Source organism: Odontomachus brunneus, unplaced genomic scaffold (assembly GCF_010583005.1).
Source record: "Odontomachus brunneus isolate Ranch 3 - 2012 unplaced genomic scaffold, Obru_v1 Obru_scaffold_039, whole genome shotgun sequence".
In the NCBI taxonomy this organism is placed as follows: Eukaryota; Metazoa; Arthropoda; class Insecta; order Hymenoptera; family Formicidae; genus Odontomachus; species Odontomachus brunneus.
Window position 1 is genome coordinate 682,326 of NW_022639489.1, and position 5,229 is coordinate 687,554.

Here is a 5,229-nt window from a genome sequence, read left to right on the forward strand (position 1 = left end):
AATCCACGAATTACGGTTTGAACTGCTTGACCATCCACCTTACTCACCAGATCTAGCCCCAAGCGACTTCTTTTTGTTCCCTCATCTAAAAATTGCGCTCGGAGGACAGAGATTTTCGTCAAATGAAGAGGCAATCACCTTCGTGAACAATTATTTTGCAGAGAAAAACGCCGAGTACTATTTCGACGGGTTACAGAGATGGGAGCATCGCTGGGAGAAGTGTGTAGATTTACAAGGAGACTATGTTGAAAAATAAAAAACAATTTTCAGAAAAAATGACTTGTATCTTTGTTAGGTCGGAAACTTTTCAGACCACCCTCGTATTTACTCATAAAATACTCCCGCTTTTCTGCTCTTATGTCTTACCGATTTTTACCAGTGGAAGTAAACTTTCATTGCAGAATTTATCTAGTAGTAGGGAAACTAGATATAATTGGGTCTAATTAAGTACCAAGAGGTATGTCGGTCATATGTGCTTTGCTTATGTATGAATTGCGAAGGGAACAGATGAGGAGACCAAATCAGTCACGATGGAGAATATTAATAGAAAATTTTGAGAGGCTCGAAAATTTATTTTGCTTAATTTTGCTATATCAAATCAGTTTTTTTTTTTATTTCTTAACTGTAATAGTATTCTGATTTTAATGAGACTCAGGAAGAAGTATTTATGTTCTGAGAGGAATATTTCGCGATTTTCGCAACCATTATTCCTCTCAAAATAAATACTAAAAAAAAAAAACACACGGCCAACATATCCTTGGGGCCATATACTTCCGATCTCCCTTATATAAATACAGACGCACGATATATCGTTATCTTGCCGCCTGTAAAACACAGGTCGGGCTTGAATATCCCTAACGATCGTGAGAACGCCGATATTCGGCGGCACTGTTTCTCCCGGTTCGATGATGCCCAATGAGAAATCAGAGTAACGCCAGTTCGTACACATGAATCTTCCTCAGCAGTCCGCCTATTCATGAAAATCGTGACAGGTCCGCTGTTTTGTTTTCTCCCGCCGCTTTTTTTTTCACCCGACAGTCCCGCGCGCGCTACGAGACATTACGGATGAGCTCTTCGTGTTCGTCGTCGGCTCGTTCGCGCTGCAACGACGCGCAACTACGAAAGGGGAAAAGCGTTTCGCGCCGGCAATAAATAATAACGAGTCCGCCCGGTCAATGTGCCCCGTGACCGATATTCCGCATTTTCCTTTTTTCATTTTTCTCGCACCTCTCCCTTTTTCTCTCTCTCGCAGTTTATTTGTCTTCGGCTAACAACGGTCACGAGTGTAGAACACGCATAAATTCGCTGGGTATCAAGTATGTATCATTGAATCGAGAGAGAGAGAAAGAGAGAAAGAAAACTGAATTTATAATTATATTTATTTCTATATTTATTTTTATAATTACTAGAACACCACATAGCGCGCGCTTCGCCTTTTCGTTGTACTATTTACAATTTATATTACAATACTCGTTTTAACAAATTATATTCCCAGCAAACATAATGTTACGTACATGTTAGTTGTAATTTCCTATTCAACAATGTAACTGTTATATAACACGTATATTATATAACAGTTATATTGTTTGTTGAGTATGAAATTACAACTAACATATATGTTACATGTAACATATATGTTAGTTGTAATTTCCTATTCAACAATGTAACTGTTATATAACACGTATATTATATAACAGTTATATTGTTTGTTGAGTATGAAATTACAACTAACATATATGTTACATGTAACATTGTGTTTTAATTTTAAAATTAAAATTTAATTTAAATTAAATTAAATTTAATTTAAATTTTAATTTTAATTTTAATTTTAAAATTTAATTTCCTATTCAACAATGTAACTGTTACATAACACGTATATTATATAACAGTTATATTGTTTGTTGAGTAAGAAATTACAACTAACATGTATGTTACATGTAACATTGTTACAATGGGATTACAATAAATATCAAATTCATATGACGCGAACAACATAACCTGATCTGTCACCGTGGCTGACAGCTGCAAGCGGCACGAATTCAACTGCGACGGGATCGAGACAATCGAGACGGTCGAGACAGCCAATTAGCGTCGCGGAAAAGAGGCTTCACCCACTTCGATACATTCGAGATTTAGTTAACACGCACTTTTTCTGGTAGGATTGTACACTAGGAGAAAAAGTATTTAAAAAATAATGTTTATTTAATACGTGCTAATGACATATTTATTTAAATTTAAATTTTCTCATATAAATAGAACAATTACTTTTATGAGAGGCTAAGGTTTTGAGAAAATGTACTTAAATGTATTATTGGCACTCATACCGAATAGAATCTTTTTATTGGATATTTTTTTCTCTCAGTGTATGAATGCAGTCTCCGTTATATAACCATTTATTTCATTGATATATAAAAATTATTAACAAATAAAATTGTAAAAATTATCTGACAAATAAAATTTAAATAGTTTTTACAGAACTGCCGTTACGAATATTCTCTGAAACATTTTATGAAACGTACTATTTGATTCTGTATTTATAAAATAACGTTGTTCCATTGTAATCGCTACAATTTACATAAATACGATGGATTTTAGTCTAGTTCTTTAATTTAGTTCTTTAATTCCGGAGAAAGACATCATGTTGATAGTCGCGCGCAAATGTTGCCCGGGGTCGGAGCATTTTTGCAGAGATAACTTTTTATATCTGTGGCAGATTCATCTTTAAATCTCGCTCTATGACATGCAGCGTCGAGCGGTAAAGACCTGTTACAAATAATAACGAGTGTAGTGTAGTAATAAACAATAACGGATTTACTTGCCGACCTATTCCACATTTCTTCTTTCTGACGACTCTTCCTCTCGCGCTCGGCAGTTATCAAGTAGAGCTGAAGATTGGTAGGAAACGATCTTATCTAATCGAGTCTCCGGCGTTTATAAAACATTGCAAGTGTTAATATACACGTCACGTACGAAATCGAGGGCCGCAAAAGCCGCAAGAGTCCTGAGAAGTTTCATGCGCGCGTTATAATAAACGCTGTAAGACACGCGCTTACATTCTCCAATACATATTTCCTGTTTTCCAAAGAAAGAACAAAATACCGGCGAACTACTAAAAGCTCTTAAGTACGCTTCTAAAAACTTTCCTCTGTGAGCTTCGACAAACTTCAAGTAGAAGCCGTAACGATCGCTACAAATTTCGTCAAAAACGTTTTTGCAAAGCGTCGCCTATACTTTTACAAAATGAGAAGGAATGGGGAGGAAGGAGGGGAAAGAGAGAGAGGGAGAGAGAGAGAGAGAGAGTTTTGTACGAGCAATAAATAATAACGCACATCTACTCGCTCCAGTCCGATATTTCCTACAGCCACCGTCATTTTCCCCGTTCCCACAGACATTTCTCTCTTTCCCTTTGAAGCCGCGGTACGTGCAGCCAGCAGAACGCAACAACGGCTCTGAGCCTTACACTCGAGAGTAAACGAATCCACGGCGCAATTAGCTATTATTCGAACGAAAATGATACATGGCTCCTATTCTGAGTGCAACAAAGGACGCCGGAGAATGGACGCGGTGTTCGCTCGCACGCGCATGAATCTTCCTCAGCGCTTTTTCGCGGAAATGATCGCGTTCGCGATGCGCCGCTCGTGTTTCCGCGGTTTCTGTAATGGTAACCGCACACCATGGATGCGCACATAACAAATGCAACGAATGGTCAACGTATATATACTCGTGTGTGTAAAATGTAACGACGAAAATATGATGTACAACAAATATGTACAAATTTAGCTCGATGTACGTACGTTGATCGATAATATTCACTTACGAATGGTGTTTCGAAATCGATGCGATTCTCAGCTACTCGCAGATGGATATGCAATCGTTAAACTTCTGTTTCACTCTTCAGACGCGAAAGTCGAAGAAATATCACGATAGTTGTACTGTAGCATGAAAAGGTGTACATACTATTAAAAACTTTTCATATCTCGGTTTACGCAGACATAAAATATTCTACCGCTGAGAGAAGCGATTATTCAGTTTACTTTCCTTCTTTTAAGAAACGGTTATCTTCAACAAGGAATATTTTCCTGATAAGAGTCTTAAAATGGACTCGTCACAAATTTGAGAAAAGCTCATATAGCAAAAGAAAGTACTTATTCTATTTACAAGAACATTATAAAACTTCACCGATGGAAAACTTTATTCGACTTTGTATAGTAGGCAAACTGAATTTTTGTTTCAATTTTATATTCTTTATTGAAATGTTAAATTTGTTAAGATTCATTGAATAAATTCAATGCTTATAATGCACTTATGATTGACTTGCGGATATATAAACTTATGAAATATTTAAAACAAGTAATATTTGTTTGAATGCAGTATTATGTATTTTTCTGTGTGTCTGTGTGTGAATTGAAAGGCTTTGTGATAAATACTATATGAATCGACTTGGTATGCTTTAATTTTCCTCGAAACCACCGCGTCCGTTTGATAAATAAATCTATTCGCAGCTACAGATTTTTGCATCGACGACAAAAAAAATGTAGGAGAAAGAAAGAAAAAAAATATGGGATGATCAATCAAAGGATTACTGAGTACTAAATATCAATGGAATATCGTATTCGCTTCATTGTGAGTAATCCACACAAACGTGTCTTAGTGTAGATTTTTATTCTCAATGCGAGAGAAAATAGGAACGACGGAATTTTGCGCTATTGTTGTATAGAAACCACGTAGTCGGTCTTCTGTCGGTATGCTCAGGAGAATATGGAAAACGTAGAAATAGTAAATGCTCTTGAAAATTAAATTCCGTTTCACAAAAATTGTTCACGCCTTAAAAACGACTTGAGCTCCGTTTGATGAGAAATTCAAGCTCGAATTCTTATATTCATTTACTTCGACGAACTATGACGAACAAACGTATGCATTGTACACTGCTCTTAATAACATGAACGAATTTTAACAATTTCATACATTTTTCTTTTTTCGTGATATCAAAATTAGACACACGTATACACGTATACGTACACACGTATAACAGGGATCATGATATCTTAAGAAATGTTATATTTCATAATGATAAAATGGTTTCACACATATGTTTCAAGCTTTTTCATATGTTGACAATAAGTGAAACAAAGTTCACATACAAAGAAAGAAAGAGAGAAGAGAAAGAGAGAGAGAGAGAGAGAGAGAGAGAGAGAGAGAGAGAGAGAGAGAGAGAGAGAGAGAGAGAGA

The 5,229-nt window shown here is 36.1% G+C and overlaps 1 protein-coding gene and 1 long non-coding RNA gene across 3 annotated transcripts in view; one reads left to right on the forward strand and one right to left on the reverse strand.

Moving 5' to 3' along the window:
* The window catches only part of LOC116844153 (basement membrane-specific heparan sulfate proteoglycan core protein-like), a 280,015-nt gene that overhangs the window by 162,053 nt on the left and 112,733 nt on the right, over window positions 1-5,229 (forward strand). The window lies entirely within an intron of this gene.
* The window catches only part of LOC116844154, a 110,561-nt gene continuing 107,525 nt past the window's right edge, over window positions 2,194-5,229 (reverse strand). The window contains exon 5 of the long non-coding RNA XR_004377986.1: window positions 2,194-3,932. This is a non-coding gene — a long non-coding RNA (uncharacterized LOC116844154). The remainder of the gene's footprint in view (window positions 3,933-5,229) is intronic.